Raw genomic sequence first — 20,642 nt, forward strand, 5'->3', positions numbered from 1 at the left:
TGTATGCAGGAGCGTTAAATAAGGTGCCCATATTGGCCATGATCGTATAGTGGTTAGTACTCTGCGTTGTGGCCGCAGCAACCCCGGTTCGAATCCGGGTCATGGCATACTCAAATTACTGGGTGGAATTTGTCCCTGCTCCCTATTGCTGAACAGCCATCTTTTGGACAATGACGATTTTCCACACGTTTGCGGTCGATAGCCTTAACTTGTAGGGCGAGTGGCGCAATAGATAAAACATCATGGCATAGTCAAATAATGTCACCCATTTTTTTATTTTTGCAAAAGTGTTACACACAAGTTTATAAGCCACACGTGTTATACGTAGCTGAACAGGCTAATCCTAGGAGAGTACATGTGGCGGCGCTGGAGGCTCTGTGTATAGCTGGTTAGTGCGAGATATGCAACAAAAACATTTTGGACAGCCAGACGACAACTTCAAACTTTGTCTGTCATCTGAAGAGCCATTCTGCCAAGTAAGTGCTTTTCATGTATCTAAATAGGTGTGTGTGTATATGTAGCTTTAATGCAATGAATATGATGATGAAACTGAATTAAGTAAATATGACTTAATATAGAGCAAGTTAATAAATAAAAACTACAGTTAACTTCACTTGGACTTGACCTATTTAAGGACTTGACTTGGACTTTACTTGACCTATTTAAGGACTTGACTTGACTTGACTTGACTTGACTTGACTTGCCTAAGGAAAAAAAAAAGACTTAGGACTTACTTGAGACTTGAAGGTTAAGACTTGAGATTTACTTGAGACTTGCACATGTGTGACTTGGTCCCATCTCTGCTCTAATTGTGCCTTATCCATTTTCAGAATCATTTCTTTATCTGTGAAGGAAAGGAGTACTTTCGCTGCCTCGGCTTCGGCGCGGGAAATGGCAGCAGCATTGCCAGAGGACGTTTTTGTAGAACATGATTTGTAAGATTTAGACTTCAGTGACTGTTTCTTTTGTCCATCCATAGTCTGAGTTTGGCTTTTAACGTTGTTACCTTGTGTGATGAAGGCGTTGTTTCACTATCCTGCCCTCCAAATATGTTGAATATCCGAAGACAGTAAGCTCAACCACTTTCACTAATCAAGACTCTGAAGGCCAGTTTGAAGGTTGACTCCAGGTTTAATAACAAGGGAAAGGCTGAAACTGGGAGAATACAAACCACATTGTATAATCAGTCATACGAACTAAATGAATTAAATAGATATGGAATCTCAATCATGCTTCTCTCCTAACGTCTAACATCACAGACAACTATTATTTCAGAACTTAAAAGATCTATTTTGATCCATAATAACTTAAAGATACATACCAACAATGCCTTGTACAACACAAAATGTAGGTAGTTGTTTTGCCGAACTGCAGGAGAGAATAGACTAAGCAGCGTTCTCTTTCAACACTGTGCTGAAACATGCCCTTACTTCCTGATTCTAGTCACGTGACCTACTCTATCTTAACACTGATCACAGACTACAAAGACATGTGTTAGCGTGGTGCTCACTCTAACTTATTTTTGCAAGAACCACACGGCAGACAGTATGCCCTTATTAAGCATTTGCAAATGGAGAGTCATTCGTCGCTGCGCGTACAGCGATGATCGAATGAGGTCTGACTCAGGCCTCTTGCAAGAGCATTTTTTATTGAGAGAAACAGGGTGGGGGTAAGTGTTGGGGTGAGAGTGGACAGGATGGGGTTGAAGCCCCTGGCCTGCTGGTGAAAGCATAGCAGGGGTTCTTTTACGATGTTGTGTAAACAAAACAACTTTGATTGCTTCCTCTGCAGCTGATCAATCACTTCAAAAGATCTTAGCACTTTGTTCTACTACTTTTGTTAAGACAGGACAAGCTAGGTTAATTATTACAGGTTACATTCCAACATAAGCATAGGATCAAACTAATCTATCAACCCTAACAACATGAAAGACACGACAAGGCGAAATAATCAGTTATCCTTAATCCGAATCCGAAGGCGATTAAAGTGAACTTGATTGATCTGCATCGAGGGAGTACACGAGTCTTTGTGTGTGATATCTAGTTATCATATTAAGTCAAAAACAATTTCTTGGGAGCTAATTTTTGGTCATCCTTTTTCACAATCTTACATTTGAATGAAATTTTTCTCATGCATATCGTTGGACACCTCTAGCTGATGAACCAATGACAATTCGCATACGGGGATTAAGGACCCCCCCTCCCCAAATGTAAACAAGATGGAACTGCATGCTATCTGCATTGCATCGGAAGACAGTAAATACAATTCTAATAAAACTTTCAAGACTATGATCCAACTTGTTGAGTGTTTTTATTAACTTTTACTGAGATACTGCACCAAGTTCCTGGGGGTGCACATCAGTGAGGACCTCTCCTGGTCCGCAAACACCTCGTCACTGGCAAAGAAAGCTCAGCGCCGCCTGTACTTCCTGCGGAAATTCAGGCGTGCATGTGCTCCTCAGGCAGTCCTGTCTACATTCTACCGTGGCACCATTGTGGTAACTGCACTGAACAGAAGTTGAAGGCCCTGCAGCGCATAGTGAATACGGCTAGTAAGATTATTGGTGCTTCGCTCCCCTCCCTGAAGGACGTTTACACCTCCCATCTCGCCCGCAAGGCAACCTCGATTGCCAGAGATGTGAGTCACCCGGCTCACTCTTTGTTTGACCTTCTGCCCTCTGGGAAGAGGTACAGGAGCCTGCTCTCCCGCACCACCAGACTCGCCAACAGCTTCTTTCTCCAGGCTGTTAGGGCCCTGAACTCGCTACCCCCTTCTGCGTAGCGTGCGGCACTGTTGCGCTATTTTCGGGAATGTCTGCTGTACCCGCACTTGCTTCTTTTTTTTCTGCTCCTCTTATTTATTGTTGTGTTATTTATTCATTATTTATTCAGCACGCTTTTGTTGTACTTGTTTACTTGTTTGTCTGTTGTGAGCCATGTCTTGTCACCGTGGGATAGGGGGGAACGAAATTTCGGTTTCTTTGTGTGTCTTTGGCATGTGGAGAAATTGACAATAAAGCTGACTTTGACTTTGATAGTTGAACCCTGGCATATTTTCTCTTGTATTTCGTAAACTGTATTCAGCCATACTGACGTTACCCAGCTTGCTTGCAATTAACCTAGATGGCTAACGTTAACGTTATATTAACGTTAGTGCTTGAATGTTACTAGGTGGCGTATGTATTTATTTATTTATTTATTTATTTACAGTGGGAAAGATTTGAGATGGGGTGCTGCATGCATGTGTGCCATTCATGTAAAGAGCCCACTAAAATACATAATTCCATTTTCAGAGACAAGTTGGGTTAAATTTATCAATTGTACATTGCAGTGGGCTAATTTAGATGTCCCAGAGAGTGCAATAGTTGCGGTTGTCATCGTTTTGGCGAATGATTTGACCCACATGCAGGAAACCAACTCAGAAGTTCAGAATGAGTGATGAGTGTTTATTGGAGGAGATGCGGTGGAGGCAGAGCGGGAGGATCTGCGCTCGGAGCAAGGAGCAGCAACGGCGGAGCGTGTGGAGTTCAGCCAGACGGGGTGGATCTTGGCGGTGAGCCGTGGAGGGAATCTGCGAACAAAATACACAAGGCTTGGTCAGAGGATACGACGTGGCTATGGCGGAGATCTTACTGCAGACCTGAGGATCAGGAGAACGTGGCGTCGATGAGCAAGAGGGTATCGAGGAGCCAAAGGCACAACCGTGGAGGTGATCACAACAGGTAGGACACGACGAGCAGTCCATTGTTGTCAATAGATCCGAGGCAATATTTACTTCCTAGTTCCTGAGTTGGAGGAATGCCATTGGGAGACATCAAGTCACGTGACGTTGTTACGAGTTTTGATTGGTTCTGCAGCAAAGACCCCTTTGCAGCAGTGCCTGTTGCGTTTCGCAATCAAACGTTGATTTTCATAAAACGATGACCAAAAAACAGCTCCCAACAATCAAAAATTAGGTCATATTAAAATATCACATCCTCCCTACAACCAGATCAATCATTTCACTAACGAAAGCCTCAAGCGAGCTTTGGCCTGCCACCGACTGTTGGTCAGGAAGCTGGTGATCCACTGACAGGTGGAGGCAGGCACCGCAAGCTGGATGAGCTTCTGTTGGAGGATGTCAGGAGCGATGGTGTTGAACGCCGAGCTGAAGTCCACAAACAGGATGCTGGCGTACGTTCCTGGGGTGTCCAGGTGGTGCAGGATGTCGTGCAGTCTCATGTTGACCGCATCATCCACCGACCTGTTTGCCCGGTAGGCAAACTGGAGGGGGTCAAGCAGGGGGCCCGTGACATCCTTCAGGTGGTTCAACACTAACCTTTCCAAAGATTTCATGACCACAGATGTCAGAGCGACAGGTCTGTAGTCATTCAAACCTGTGATGGCGGGCTTCTTGGCCACCGGAAGGATGGTGGAGCTCTTGAAGCACGAGGACACCTCACACAGCTCCAGGGAACGGTTGAAGATCCGTGCAAAGGTGGGTGCTAGCTGTTCAGCACAGACTTTCAAGCAGGAATGTGACACGCCGTCTGGGCCCGGTGCCTTCCTGATCTTTTGTCTCCGGAACATCTGGCACACTTCTTTCTCGCGGATCTGGAGTGCGGGCGCGGCCTCTGCAAGAGAGTAGGTGACAACGGTGATGGAGGTGTGGACAGAGCGGTTGTGGGGGGAGGTGAGTATGTTGATTGTGCTGCAGGAGGTCCTGTTGTGTATTCTTGTTAAAATCACACTTACATGTTAACTGGAAATGACAATAATAACACATAGTGAAAGCCAAATTGAACAAATTGGCTATTTCAGAAATGTGCTTCAAACTGGTAGCCCTTTGCCATAATCAGTACCCAGGAAGTAGCTCTCGGTTTAAGAAAGGTTGGTGACCCCTGCGCTAGGCCAACGAGCCACGTAGTAAATTAGCTGCCTCCGTTACATTCCGATTGGTAGTGAATATGACATGGACCTGAGGACTGCATTTTAGTGATTAATGAATTCAGATTGATATCATAGCCGGTTTGGGCGTGTCCTTTCAGGGTCATAATTTTGTGTCTACCGCTGCCTCGTGGAAGACAGGCCTAAAAAAAGATGGGAACACTTGAGGGAGTTTCACCAAGATGAATTTGGAAGAACTTTATGAAATACAGTTGATGTTAAAACATGGGTGGACGTGTCTGGAGGCCTGTGTTCAACAGAAGGCAACAGTGAACAACGGAAAAATTCAGCAAGGTAATTTACTTACGCCATGACCCAGATTCGTTCCGGTGATGCTACGGCCACAACGCTATACGATCATGACCAATATGCAATCGCATACAATAAGTTTAAGGTCTTTTCTTTAGGATCTTCAGCCAAGACACCCAGGCAGACCATGAAAGAATGTTGATGTTAAAATGTTGGTGGAACTATCCAACTGTGCAGATCCGAAGATTTGGGGTGAGACTACATTGAAAAAACGTTTTTCTTTGTTTAGAGTGTCACTTATTTTGTGGCTTACCCTTTCTTCATTACACATCTAAAGTATCGTATCATTTTACCTTGCGGCTTATACTACACCGTACATACCATATCATGTCGCCTATTCAACTCATGCATGAGATGCGATGGCTGAGATATTTAGGCGATGGGTTGCTACTCCATTGTGCTCTCCACTCATCATTTCATATCACATCCTCGTCGGATTTTCACAAGCTTCACATCCAAAGTATCTTGGCACAACGTACGTAACATTTCTTGGCAACACAAGATGAGGTGGCCGAGAGGTTAAGGCGATGGATTGCTAATCCATTGTGCTCTGCACGCATGGGTTCAAATCCCATTCTCATCGAAGGTTTGCTTTAAATTGTTGTGGAGTGGTACATCTGTTTTCCAACATCCCGGTTCTCGAACAAATCGTTATTTGAACGCGTTAATGATTTTGAGTGACACGGATGGTTTGTTAAAATTGATGTTTATATTACATTTATTTGATATATCTAGTCTGACGTCCGTGGCACACGTATTCTTTTCGGCGTCAATTTTTTCTTTCTTTTTTTTTTTCTCAAGTGACACGGAAGACGAAGATTCTGGTAGATTCATTGATTTGGAGTGACATGGATGGTTCGATAAAATTGTTGTTTATATTATTGTCATTTCATTCATAGTTTATATATTGTTATATGGTCCTGTAGAAAAAAATTAACTGTAACGCGCCACTGACGTCGGACTTCTATACATAAAGGAGGACCAACTCGATCGATGGCTTTAATGATTTGGAGTGACACAGATGGTTTGATAAAGGTGTTATTTATGTTATAGTTATTTGAATAACTGTTATTGTTACATCAGGCCCGTTCTCAGCTTCTCGTTTGTGTTTATGTCACGTTAGCATACCGTATCGTTAAACCCGTTGTTGCTCGTTCATGTCTGTTCTTGGTGTTGGGTTTTGTCGAATAAATTTCCCCCAAAATACGACGAATACTCCGGAGCGACTTATATATGTTTTTTTTTTTCATTTTATTGTGCATTTTATGTATGATGCAACGTATATTCCGGAGCAACTTTTAGTCCGAAAAATAGGGTATGTGCCTTCTTATTTTTACTTTGTGTATCGTTTACTTGAATGTTTTGTTTGTCTGTGGGCCAATTGGGTGTATTCTGTCTTGTCTCCACAGTGGGATAGTAGGAAACGCAATTTCGATCTCTTTGTATGACTTGACATGAGAAGAAATTGACAATAAAACTGACTTTGACTTTGATAATGCGTTACAGTAGTCCAGGTGCGACTGTGTCCGCCACATCTAGTGTTATCGCACTATTCTGCTCCAGCTGACGGACACGTCCCTATAGCAGGGACAACCTCTCTAAGAAAAGGGTGCAATTGGTGCACAAAGCCGTACAAACCTCTTGATCCGCAGCCATACTTGCGTGTCCGATGATCAACGGTAGACAAACAGCCACGAAGCCTCCGCTAAGAGCCAAACAGTGACGTGGTTGAAATGGCAGGGATTGAAGGTCCGCGACGTTCAACAATAGTAAACTCCCAAAAGCGGAATAAAAAACGTAAAAAGCGTTGAAGAACTAGAAAAGCATATAGAAATGTTGGACTGTAGATCGTCTCTCTCGTGACGCTGCGGCGCTCTACGTGGCAAACCGGAAGTATGATTCAAAGTGAGGTTAAAAAGATAGAAAATAACACAAAGTAGGAGAGAGCGAATCACCGAGGTTGCCATCCGCGGTGCCATCTTATGATGTAATGATATCAACCAATGCAGCTATATATAGCTCTGCTGCAAACACAGGTTAACGCACATGGGTCGAAAACCTGCTTAAATTCTATTTCGCACAAAGAAATAAACACCCTGTCAGGGAACCGAACCCCGGTCTTCCACACGACAGGCGGAGATACTGTCCACTATACTAACGAGGACTGTGCTGTGTAGAGGGGCAACTTGCTACTTGGCGGCAGAAAGGAAAGGTGGGGTGGGGGGCGGGGTGGTATGTGCTAGAACGCTCACGGAACACATGCGCGCGTAACTATTATGTGGATTTTAACCGTCTGTAAAGGTTTTCTAAAACAGTTCTGAAATGGGGCAAACTGCTGTTCCAGTTCACATATGCCTGCGTTCAAGTTTAGAAAGCACTACCTTTAGGGGGAGCATTAGAGATTAAAGGTGAGGGGGTTACGGTAGGCGGGTTAGCAGGTTAAGGTTAAATTATTAGGGTTTGGTATTTGTTAAGGTTTTAGCCTTAGCGTTAGGGCTTGAAGTTGGGTAATTGTGAGCCTTAGGCCAACCAGATTCCATTTATTCCATAAATCACTGACATTCAGTCTTCAGGTCCATGTCACATGGGCTACCAATCGGAATATAACGGGGTCAGCTGGTCTACTATGGGGCTCATTGGTGCAGGGGAATGATTCTCGCCTCGGGTTCATTGATTACCCGGGTTAAACTCCCGGACGATCTCTTCTTTGAAACACTGTTGTCTATCGTTGTGTAGTGGTTGACAGGCCAATGTTACACAGAACGTAACATGGTCTGCAAGCTTTCTTTGAGGCTTGTTTGTCTAGGCCCTAGACAAGATTCATACCTCGTGTCTCCAGGGGTATGAATCTTGCTTTGGGTGTGAGAGGTCCGGGGTTCAACTCCCAGATGAACCCTTCGTTAAAATATTGCTGTTGATCAACTAGCCCCATTTCATCTGAGTTGAGTGTCACATGGGCTGTCAATTGAAATGAAGGTTGAGTGAATTTACCTTGGGTCTCTTAAATATGTTTTTTTTATTCTCATCACTTGCCGTCATGTTTCATCCATTCCGCCATTCACCCTACAAGACTGTATCGACTGTAAACTTGTGTGGAAAACTGTCATTGTCCAAAGGAAGGCTGTTTAGCAACAGTGACCAGCAGACAAATTCATCAAGGTAATTTGATTATTCCATGACCCGGATTCGAATCGATTACAACCATTAACCACTACACGATCATGGCCTGTATGCAGGAGCGTTAAATAAGGTGCCCATATTGGCCATGATCGTATAGTGGTTAGTACTCTGCGTTGTGGCCGCAGCAACCCCGGTTCGAATCCGGGTCATGGCATACTCAAATTACTGGGTGGAATTTGTCCCTGCTCCCTATTGCTGAACAGCCATCTTTTGGACAATGACGATTTTCCACACGTTTGCGGTCGATAGCCTTAACTTGTAGGGCGAGTGGCGCAATAGATAAAACATCATGGCATAGTCAAATAATGTCACCCATTTTTTTATTTTTGCAAAAGTGTTACACACAAGTTTATAAGCCACACGTGTTATACGTAGCTGAACAGGCTAATCCTAGGAGAGTACATGTGGCGGCGCTGGAGGCTCTGTGTATAGCTGGTTAGTGCGAGATATGCAACAAAAACATTTTGGACAGCCAGACGACAACTTCAAACTTTGTCTGTCATCTGAAGAGCCATTCTGCCAAGTAAGTGCTTTTCATGTATCTAAATAGGTGTGTGTGTATATGTAGCTTTAATGCAATGAATATGATGATGAAACTGAATTAAGTAAATATGACTTAATATAGAGCAAGTTAATAAATAAAAACTACAGTTAACTTCACTTGGACTTGACCTATTTAAGGACTTGACTTGGACTTTACTTGACCTATTTAAGGACTTGACTTGACTTGACTTGACTTGACTTGACTTGCCTAAGGAAAAAAAAAAGACTTAGGACTTACTTGAGACTTGAAGGTTAAGACTTGAGACTTGAGACTTGCACATGTGTGACTTGGTCCCATCTCTGCTCTAATTGTGCCTTATCCATTTTCAGAATCATTTCTTTATCTGTGAAGGAAAGGAGTACTTTCGCTGCCTCGGCTTCGGCGCGGGAAATGGCAGCAGCATTGCCAGAGGACGTTTTTGTAGAACATGATTTGTAAGATTTAGACTTCAGTGACTGTTTCTTTTGTCCATCCATAGTCTGAGTTTGGCTTTTAACTTTGTTACCTTGTGTGATGAAGGCGTTGTTTCACTATCCTGCCCTCCAAATATGTTGAATATCCGAAGACAGTAAGCTCAACCACTTTCACTAATCAAGACTCTGAAGGCCAGTTTGAAGGTTGACTCCAGGTTTAATAACAAGGGAAAGGCTGAAACTGGGAGAATACAAACCACATTGTATAATCAGTCATACGAACTAAATGAATTAAATAGATATGGAATCTCAATCATGCTTCTCTCCTAACGTCTAACATCACAGACAACTATTATTTCAGAACTTAAAAGATCTATTTTGATCCATAATAACTTAAAGATACATACCAACAATGCCTTGTACAACACAAAATGTAGGTAGTTGTTTTGCCGAACTGCAGGAGAGAATAGACTAAGCAGCGTTCTCTTTCAACACTGTGCTGAAACATGCCCTTACTTCCTGATTCTAGTCACGTGACCTACTCTATCTTAACACTGATCACAGACTACAAAGACATGTGTTAGCGTGGTGCTCACTCTAACTTATTTTTGCAAGAACCACACGGCAGACAGTATGCCCTTATTAAGCATTTGCAAATGGAGAGTCATTCGTCGCTGCGCGTACAGCGATGATCGAATGAGGTCTGACTCAGGCCTCTTGCAAGAGCATTTTTTATTGAGAGAAACAGGGTGGGGGTAAGTGTGGGGGTGAGAGTGGACAGGATGGGGTTGAAGCCCCTGGCCTGCTGGTGAAAGCATAGCAGGGGTTCTTTTACGATGTTGTGTAAACAAAACAACTTTGATTGCTTCCTCTGCAGCTGATCAATCACTTCAAAAGATCTTAGCACTTTGTTCTACTACTTTTGTTAAGACAGGACAAGCTAGGTTAATTATTACAGGTTACATTCCAACATAAGCATAGGATCAAACTAATCTATCAACCCTAACAACATGAAAGACACGACAAGGCGAAATAATCAGTTATCCTTAATCCGAATCCGAAGGCGATTAAAGTGAACTTGATTGATCTGCATCGAGGGAGTACACGAGTCTTTGTGTGTGATATCTAGTTATCATATTAAGTCAAAAACAATTTCTTGGGAGCTAATTTTTGGTCATCCTTTTTCACAATCTTACATTTGAATGAAATTTTTCTCATGCATATCGTTGGACACCTCTAGCTGATGAACCAATGACAATTCGCATACGGGGATTAAGGACCCCCCCTCCCCAAATGTAAACAAGATGGAACTGCATGCTATCTGCATTGCATCGGAAGACAGTAAATACAATTCTAATAAAACTTTCAAGACTATGATCCAACTTGTTGAGTGTTTTTATTAACTTTTACTGAGATACTGCACCAAGTTCCTGGGGGTGCACATCAGTGAGGACCTCTCCTGGTCCGCAAACACCTCGTCACTGGCAAAGAAAGCTCAGCGCCGCCTGTACTTCCTGCGGAAATTCAGGCGTGCATGTGCTCCTCAGGCAGTCCTGTCTACATTCTACCGTGGCACCATTGTGGTAACTGCACTGAACAGAACTTGAAGGCCCTGCAGCCCATAGTGAATACGGCTAGTAAGATTATTGGTGCTTCGCTCCCCTCCCTGAAGGACGTTTACACCTCCCATCTCGCCCGCAAGGCAACCTCGATTGCCAGAGATGTGAGTCACCCGGCTCACTCTTTGTTTGACCTTCTGCCCTCTGGGAAGAGGTACAGGAGCCTGCGCTCCCGCACCACCAGATTCGCCAACAGCTTCTTTCTCCAGGCTGTTAGGGCCCTGAACTCGCTACCCCCTTCTGCGTAGCGTGCGGCACTGTTGCGCTATTTTCGGGAATGTCTGCTGTACGCGCACTTGATTCTTTTTTTTCTGCTCCTCTTATTTATTGTTGTGTTATTTATTCATTATTTATTCAGCACGCTTTTGTTGTACTTGTTTACTTGTTTGTCTGTTGTGAGCCATGTCTTGTCACCGTGGGATAGGGGGGAACGAAATTTCGGTTCCTGTACCTCTTCCCAGAGGGCAGAAGGTCAAACAAGGAGTGAGCCGGGTGACTCACATCTCTGGCAATCGAGGTTGCCTTGCGGGCGAGATGGGAGGTGTAAATGTCCTTCAGGGAGGGAAGCGAAGCACCAATAATCTTACCAGCCGTATTCACTATGCGCTGCAGGGCCTTCAAGTTCTGTTCAGTGCAGTTACCACCCCAGACAGCGATGCAACTGGTGAGGACGCTCTCAATGGTGCCACGGTAGAATGTAGACAGGACTGCCTGAGGAGCACATGCACGCCTGAGCTTCCGCAGGAAATACAGGCGGCGCTGAGCTTTCTTTGCCAGCGACGAGGTGTTCGCGGACCAGGAGAGGTCCTCACTGATGTGCACCCCCAGGAACTTGGTGCAGCTCACCCTCTCCACCACAGCACCGTCGATGATCAGCGGCAGGTGTGTTGTGTGACCCTTCCGGAAGTCCACAATGATTTCCTTGGTCTTACGGACGTTCAGCAGGAGGTTGTTGTCCCTGCACCACGTGGTCAGAAGGTCAACTTCCGACCTGTACCGAGTCTCGTCGCCCTTCGTGATGAGACCCACCAGAGTCGTGTCGTCAGCAAACTTCACTATGCGGTTGTCGCTGTAGGTCGCAGTGCAGTCATGCGTCAGCAGGGTGAAGAGCAATGGACTGAGCACGCAGCCCTGGGGGGCCCCCGTGCTCAGCGTGATGCTGGCGGAGATTTTGTCGCCAACACGCACCACCTGAGGCCTCTGACAGAGGAAGTCCAGTATCCAGTTGCAGAGGGAGGTACTGAGGCCCAGCTCGTCGAGTTTGGAGATGAGTCGCTGCGGCACAATGGTGTTGAAGGCAGAGCTGAAGTCCACAAACAGCAACCTCACATATGAGTCCTTTCTCTCCAGGTGGGTGAGGGCCGAGTGGAGGGCAGAGCAGATGGCATCCTCAGAGGACCGCTTGGCACGGTACGCAAACTGGAAAGGGTCAATGGTGGGGGGGAGAACGGACTTGATGTGCTCCAAGACCAGCCGCTCAAAGCACTTCATGATGATGGGCGTCAGTGCCACAGGGCGGTAGTCATTGAAGCAGGACGGTGCAGGTTTCTTCGGCACAGGAACGATGGTGGCAGCCTTGAAACACGAGGGGACGATGGCCTGCTGCAGGGAAACGTTAAAGATGTCTGTGAAGACACCCGACAGCTCCCCAGCGCAGTCCTTCAGCGCTCGACCCGGGATGTTGTCAGGGCCCGCCGCCTTACGGGTGTCAATAGCGGCAAGCGCCCTCCTCACACCGTCGGCAGAGAGGCGCAGGGGCTGCTCGTGTGGGGGGGGAGTGGTCTTCAGCGGGCAAGTGCTGTTCTGGGCGTCGAAGCGAGCAAAGAAGCGGTTCAGATCGTTCAGCAGGCGGACGTCGCCCTCACAGCTCCTCGGCGCGGGCTTGTAGTCTGTGATGGTCTGAATGCCCCGCCAAAGGCTACGTGCGTCCTTGCTGTCCTTGAAATGGGTGGAGACCTTGCACGAGAACGCCTTCTTCGCTTCTTTGATGCCTCGGGACAGGTCGGCCCTCGCTGTCCTCAAGCCAGCCTCATCCCCTGCTCTGAAAGCCTTGTCCCTGGCCCTCAACAGTCTGAGGACAGCCCCCGTCAGCCACGGCTTCCAGTTCGCGCGAGTGACGACGGATTTCGAGCAAGTCACATCATCGATGCACTTCGTGATGTAAGAGGTAACAGAGTCAGTATATTCCTCTATGTCCGTCCAATCGTTGTAGGTGGCTGCCTGCTTAAACAAGTCCCAGTCAGTGGTGTCGAAGCAGTCACGAAGTGCATCGGAGGCACCCTCAGGCCACACTTGAACCTGCCTCCGAACCGGCCTGGATGCCTTTACCAATTGTCTGTATGCGGGCAAAAGCAAAACGGTGAGATGGTCAGAAAGCCCCAGATGGGGGAGGGGGGTGGCTTTGAAGGCTCCCTTTTGCGCCGAGTAGACCAGGTCCAGGAAGCTGTCTCCACGTGTCGGAAAAGGAACATGCTGGTGAAGCCTCGGGAAAACAGACTTCAGGTTGGCATGATTGAAGTCTCCAGCGAAGATGGTGAAACCGTCAGGGTTGCTTCTTTTTTTTCTGCTCCTCTTATTTATTTATTGTTGTGTTATTTATTCATTATTTATTCAGCACGCTTTTGTTGTACTTGTTTACTTGTTTGTCTGTTGTGAGCCATGTCTTGTCACCGTGGGATAGGGGGGAACGAAATTTCGGTTTCTTTGTGTGTCTTTGGCATGTGGCGAAATTGACAATAAAGCTGACTTTGACTTTGATAGTTGAACCCTGGCATATTTTCTCTTGTATTTCGTAAACTGTATTCAGCCATACTGACGTTACCCAGCTTGCTTGCAATTAACCTAGATGGCTAACGTTAACGTTATATTAACGTTAGTGCTTGAACGTTACTAGGTGGCGTATGTATTTATTTATTTATTTATTTATTTATTTATTTACAGTGGGAAAGATTTGAGATGGGGTGCTGCATGCATGTGTGCCATTCATGTAAAGAGCCCACTAAAATACATAATTCCATTTTCAGAGACAAGTTGGGTTAAATTTATCAATTGTACATTGCAGTGGGCTAATTTAGATGTCCCAGAGAGTGCAATAGTTGCGGTTGTCATCGTTTTGGCGAATGATTTGACCCACATGCAGGAAACCAACTCAGAAGTTCAGAATGAGTGATGAGTGTTTATTGGAGGAGATGCGGTGGAGGCAGAGCGGGAGGATCTGCGCTCGGAGCAAGGAGCAGCAACGGCGGAGCGTGTGGAGTTCAGCCAGACGGGGTGGATCTTGGCGGTGAGCCGTGGAGGGAATCTGCGAACAAAATACACAAGGCTTGGTCAGAGGATACGACGTGGCTATGGCGGAGATCTTACTGCAGACCTGAGGATCAGGAGAACGTGGCGTCGATGAGCAAGAGGGTATCGAGGAGCCAAAGGCACAACCGTGGAGGTGATCACAACAGGTAGGACACGACGAGCAGTCCATTGTCGTCAATAGATCCGAGGCAATATTTACTTCCTAGTTCCTGAGTTGGAGGAATGCCATTGGGAGACATCAAGTCACGTGACGTTGTTACGAGTTTTGATTGGTTCTGCAGCAAAGACCCCTTTGCAGCAGTGCCTGTTGCGTTTCGCAATCAAACGTTGATTTTCATAAAACGATGACCAAAAAACAGCTCCCAACAATCAAAAATTAGGTCATATTAAAATATCACATCCTCCCTACAACCAGATCAATCATTTCACTAACGAAAGCCTCAAGCGAGCTTTGGCCTGCCACCGACTGTTGGTCAGGAAGCTGGTGATCCACTGACAGGTGGAGGCAGGCACCGCAAGCTGGATGAGCTTCTGTTGGAGGATGTCAGGAGCGATGGTGTTGAACGCCGAGCTGAAGTCCACAAACAGGATGCTGGCGTACGTTCCTGGGGTGTCCAGGTGGTGCAGGATGTCGTGCAGTCTCATGTTGACCGCATCATCCACCGACCTGTTTGCCCGGTAGGCAAACTGGAGGGGGTCAAGCAGGGGGCCCGTGACATCCTTCAGGTGGTTCAACACTAACCTTTCCAAAGATTTCATGACCACAGATGTCAGAGCGACAGGTCTGTAGTCATTCAAACCTGTGATGGCTGGCTTCTTGGCCACCGGAAGGATGGTGGAGCTCTTGAAGCACGAGGACACCTCACACAGCTCCAGGGAACGGTTGAAGATCCGTGCAAAGGTGGGTGCTAGCTGTTCAGCACAGACTTTCAAGCAGGAATGTGACACGCCGTCTGGGCCCGGTGCCTTCCTGATCTTTTGTCTCCGGAACATCTGGCACACTTCTTTCTCGCGGATCTGGAGTGCGGGCGCGGCCTCTGCAAGAGAGTAGGTGACAACGGTGATGGAGGTGTGGACAGAGCGGTTGTGGGGGGAGGTGAGTATGTTGATTGTGCTGCAGGAGGTCCTGTTGTGTATTCTTGTTAAAATCACACTTACATGTGAACTGGAAATGACAATAATAACACATAGTGAAAGCCAAATTGAACAAATTGGCTATTTCAGAAGTGTGCTTCAAACTGGTAGCCCTTTGCCATAATCAGTACCCAGGAAGTAGCTCTCGGTTTAAGAAAGGTTGGTGACCCCTGCGCTAGGCCAACGAGCCACGTAGTAAATTAGCTGACTCCGTTACATTCCGATTGGTAGTGAATATGACATGGACCTGAGGACTGCATTTTAGTGATTAATGAATTCAGATTGATATCATAGCCGGTTTGGGCGTGTCCTTTCAGGGTCATAATTTTGTGTCTACCGCTGCCTCGTGGAAGACAGGCCTAAAAAAAGATGGGAACACTTGAGGGAGTTTCACCAAGATGAATTTGGAAGAACTTTATGAAATACAGTTGATGTTAAAACATGGGTGGACGTGTCTGGAGGCCTGTGTTCAACAGAAGGCAACAGTGAACAACGGAAAAATTCAGCAAGGTAATTTACTTACGCCATGACCCAGATTCGTTCCGGTGATGCTACGGCCACAACGCTATACGATCATGACCAATATGCAATCGCATACAATAAGTTTAAGGTCTTTTCTTTAGTATCTTCAGCCAAGACACCCAGGCAGACCATGAAAGAATGTTGATGTTAAAATGTTGGTGGAACTATCCAACTGTGCAGATCCGAAGATTTGGGGTGAGACAACATTGAAAAAACGTTTTTCTTTGTTTAGAGTGTCACTTATTTTGTGGCTTACCCTTTCTTCATTACACATCTAAAGTATCGTATCATTTTACCTTGCGGCTTATACTACACCGTACATACCATATCATGTCGCCTATTCAACTCATGCATGAGATGCGATGGCTGAGATATTTAGGCGATGGGTTGCTACTCCATTGTGCTCTCCACTCATCATTTCACATCACATCCTCGTCGGATTTTCACAAGCTTCACATCCAAAGTATCTTGGCACAACGTACGTAACATAACTTGGCAACACAAGATGAGGTGGCTGAGAGGTTAAGGCGATGGATTGCTAATCCATTGTGCTCTGCACGCATGGTTTCAAATCCCATTCGCATCGAAGGTTTGCTTTAAATTGTTGTGGAGTGGTACATCTGTTTTCCAACATCCCGGTTCTCGAACAAATCGTTATTTGAACGCGTTAATGATTTTGATTGACACGGATGGTTTGTTAAAATTGATGTTTATATTACATTTATTTGATATATCTAGTCTGACGTCCGTGGCACACGTATTCTTTTCGGCGTCAATTTTTTTTTTCTTTTTTTTTTTCTCAAGTGACACGGAAGACGAAGATTCTGGTAGATTCATTGATTTGGAGTGACATGGATGGTTCGATAAAATTGTTGTTTATATTATTGTCATTTCATTCATAGTTTATATATTGTTATATGGTCCTGTAGAAAAAAATTAACTGTAACGCGCCACTGACGTCGGACTTCTATACATAAAGGAGGACCAACTCGATCGATGGCTTTAATGATTTGGAGTGACACAGATGGTTTGATAAAGGTGTTATTTATTTTATAGTTATTTGAATAACTGTTATTCAAGATTCAAGAGATTCAAGAGTTTTTTATTCGCCATGTTTGAGCGTGCCAAACAAGGAATTTGACTTCGGTAAATCACAGCCTCTGTTCAACATTTAGGTGACTAACAACAACACTCAGCACATGTGAAGAACGAAAGATATTCTCAAGCATCCCCAGATCTTAAACTCCCAAGAGGGCAAGGGAAAACTCAAAACTCCAGCTATGGGAAATGAGAAACCTTGAGAAAAGTCCACAGATGGGAGGGTCCCTCTTCTAGGATGACCAGGCTGCAATGGATGCAGAGAGGACACATAGTCATCAGTTATAGTTATTGTTACATCAGGCCCGTTCTCAGCTTCTCGTTTGTGTTTATGTCACGTTAGCATACCGTATCGTTAAGCCCGTTGTTGCTCGTTCATGTCTGTTCTTGGTGTTGGGTTTTGTCGAATAAATTTCCCCCAAAATACGACGAATACTCCGGAACGACTTATATATGTTTTTTTTTTTTCATTTTATTGTGCATTTTATGTATGATGCAACGTATATTCCGGAGCAACTTTTAGTCCGAAAAATAGGGTATGTGCCTTCTTATTTTTACTTTGTGTATCGTTTACTTGAATGTTTTGTTTGTCTGTGGGCCAATTGGGTGTAATCTGTCTTGTCTCCACAGTGGGATAGTAGGAAACGCAATTTCGATCTCTTTGTATGACTTGACATGAGAAGAAATTGACAATAAAACTGACTTTGACTTTGATAATGCGTTACAGTAGTCCAGGTGCGACTGTGTCCGCCACATCTAGTGTTATCGCACTATTCTACTCTAGCTGGCGGACACGTCCCTATAGCAGGGACAACCTCTCTAAGAAAAGGGTGCAATTGGTGCACAAAGCCGTACAAACCTCTTGATCCGCAGCCATACTTGCGTGTCCGATGATCAACGGTAGACAAACAGCCACGAAGCCTCCGCTAAGAGCCAAACAGTGACGTTGTTGAAATGGCAGGGATTGACGGTCCGCGACGTTCAACAATAGTAAACTCCCAAAAGTGGAATAAAAAACGTAAAAAGCGTTGAAGAACTAGAAAAGCATATAGAAATGTTGGACTGTAGATCGTCTCTCTCGTGACGCTGCGGCGCTCTACGTGGCAAACCGGAAGTATGATTCAAAGTGAGGTTAAAAAGATAGAAAATAACACAAAGTAGGAGAGAGCGAATCACCGAGGTTGCCATCCGCGGTGCCATCTTATGATGTAATGATATCAACCAATGCAGCTATATATAGCTCTGCTGCAAACACAGGTTAACGCACATAGGTCGAAAACCTGCTTAAATTCTATTTCGCACAAAGAAATAAACACCCTGTCAGGGAACCGAACCCCGGTCTTCCACATGACAGGCGGAGATACTGTCCACTATACTAACGAGGACTGTGCTGTGTAGAGGGGCAACTTGCTACTTGGCGGCAGAAAGGAAAGGTGGGGTGGGGGGCGGGGTGGTATGTGCTAGAACGCTCACGGAACAAGCTTTCTTTGAGGCTTGTTTGTCTAGGCCCTAGACAAGATTCATACCCCGTGTCTCTAGGGGTATGAATCTTGCTTTGGGTGTGAGATGTCCGGGGTTCAACTCCCAGATGAACCCTTCGTTAAAATATTGCTGTTGATCAACTAGCCCCATTTCATCTGAGTTGAGTGTCACATGGGCTGTCAATTGAAACGAAGGTTGAGTGAATTTACCTTGGGTCTCTTAAATATGTTGTTTTTATTCTCATCACTTGCCGTCATGTTTCATCCATTCCGCCACTCACCCTACAAGACTGTATCGACTGTAAACTTGTGGGGAAAACTGTCATTGTCCAAAGGAAGGCTGTTTAGCAACAGTGACCAGCAGACAAATTCATCAAGGTAATTTGATTATTCCATGACCCGGATTCGAATCGATTACAACCATTAACCACTACACGATCATGGCCTGTATGCAGGAGCGTTAAATAAGGTGCACATATTGGCCATGATCGTATAGTGGTTAGTACTCTGCGTTGTGGCCGCAGCAACCCCGGTTCGAATCCGGGTCATGGCATACACAAATTACTGGGTGGAATTTGTCCCTGCTCCCTATTGCTGAACAGCCATCTTTTGGACAATGACGATTATCCACACGTTTGCGGTCGATAGCCTTAACTTGTAGGGCGAGTGGCGCAATGGATAAAACATCATGGCATAGTCAAATAATGTCACCCATTTTTTTATTTTTGCAAAAGTGTTACACACAAGTTTATAAGCCACACGTGTTATACGTAGCTGAACAGGCTAATCCTAGGAGAGTACATGTGGCGGCGCTGGAGGCTCTGTGTATAGCTGGTTAGTGCGAGATATGCAACAAAAACATTTTGGACAGCCAGACGACAACTTCAAACTTTGTCTCTCATCTGAAGAGCCATTCTGCCAAGTAAGTGCTTTTCATGTATCTAAATAGGTGTGTGTGTATATGTAGCTTTAATGCAATGAATATGATGATGAAACTGAATTAAGTAAATATGACTTAATATGGAGCAAGTTAATAAATAAAAACTACAGTTAACTTCACTTGGACTTGACCTATTTAAGGACTTGACTTGGACTTTACTTGACCTATTTAAGGACTTGACTTGACTTGACTTGACTTGCCTAAGGAAAAAAAAAGACTTAGGACTTACTTGAGACTTGAAGGTTAAGACTTGAGATTTACTTGAGACTTGCACACGTGTGACTTGGTCCCATCTCTGCTCTAATTGTGCCTTATCCATTTTCAGAATCATTTCTTTATCTGTGAAGGAAAGGAGTACTTTCGCTGCCTCGGCTTCGGCGCGGGAAATGGCAGCAGCATTGCCAGAGGACGTTTTTGTAGAACATGATTTGTAAGATTTAGACTTCAGTGACTGTTTCTTTTGTCCATCCATAGTCTGAGTTTGGCGTTTAACTTTGTTACCTTGTGTGATGAAGGCGTTGTTTCACTATCCTGCCCTCCAAATATGTTGAATATCCGAAGACAGTAAGCTCAACCACTTTCACTAATCAAGACTCTGAAGGCCAGTTTGAAGGTTGACTCCAGGTTTAATAACAAGGGAAAGGCTGAAACTGGGAGAATACAAACCACATTGTATAATCAGTCATACGAACTAAATGAATTAAATAGATATGGAATCTCAATCATGCTTCTCTCCTAACGTCTAACATCACAGAAAACTATTATTTCAGAACTTAAAAGATCTATTTTGATCCATAATAACTTAAAGATACATACCAACAATGCCTTGTACAACACAAAATGTAGGTAGTTGTTTTGCCGAACTGCAGGAGAGAATAGACTAAGCAGCGTTCTCTTTCAACACTGTGCTGAAACATGCCCTTACTTCCTGATTCTAGTCACGTGACCTACTCTATCTTAACACTGATCACAGACTACAAAGACATGTGTTAGCGTGGTGCTCACTCTAACTTATTTTTGCAAGAACCACACGGCAGACAGTATGCCCTTATTAAGCATTTGCAAATGGAGAGTCATTCGTCGCTGCGCGTACAGCGATGATCGAATGAGGTCTGACTCAGGCCTCTTGCAAGAGCATTTTTTATTGAGAGAAACAGGGTGGGGGTAAGTG

General features: G+C 44.9%; 5 non-coding genes across 5 annotated transcripts; all 5 read left to right on the forward strand.

The window, feature by feature from the left end:
• The first annotated feature begins 35 nt into the window (after nucleotides 1-35).
• trnah-gug (transfer RNA histidin (anticodon GUG)) lies at nucleotides 36-107 on the forward strand. Its single transcript has one exon. It is a non-coding gene; the product is annotated as a tRNA-His (tRNA).
• A 5,628-nt stretch (nucleotides 108-5,735) lies between these two features.
• Nucleotides 5,736-5,817, forward strand: trnas-gcu (transfer RNA serine (anticodon GCU)). Its single transcript has one exon. It is a non-coding gene; the product is annotated as a tRNA-Ser (tRNA).
• A 2,679-nt stretch (nucleotides 5,818-8,496) lies between these two features.
• trnah-gug (transfer RNA histidin (anticodon GUG)) lies at nucleotides 8,497-8,568 on the forward strand. Its single transcript has one exon. It is a non-coding gene; the product is annotated as a tRNA-His (tRNA).
• A 7,888-nt stretch (nucleotides 8,569-16,456) lies between these two features.
• Nucleotides 16,457-16,538, forward strand: trnas-gcu (transfer RNA serine (anticodon GCU)). The gene has a single exon. It is a non-coding gene; the product is annotated as a tRNA-Ser (tRNA).
• A 2,474-nt stretch (nucleotides 16,539-19,012) lies between these two features.
• Nucleotides 19,013-19,084, forward strand: trnah-gug (transfer RNA histidin (anticodon GUG)). Its single transcript has one exon. It is a non-coding gene; the product is annotated as a tRNA-His (tRNA).
• Nucleotides 19,085-20,642: the final 1,558 nt, after the last annotated feature.

The sequence above is a fragment of the Syngnathus floridae genome, chromosome 18, assembly GCF_059516105.1.
Source record: "Syngnathus floridae isolate MCC-2025c chromosome 18, RoL_Sflo_1.0, whole genome shotgun sequence".
Lineage (NCBI taxonomy): Eukaryota > Metazoa > Chordata > Actinopteri > Syngnathiformes > Syngnathidae > Syngnathus > Syngnathus floridae.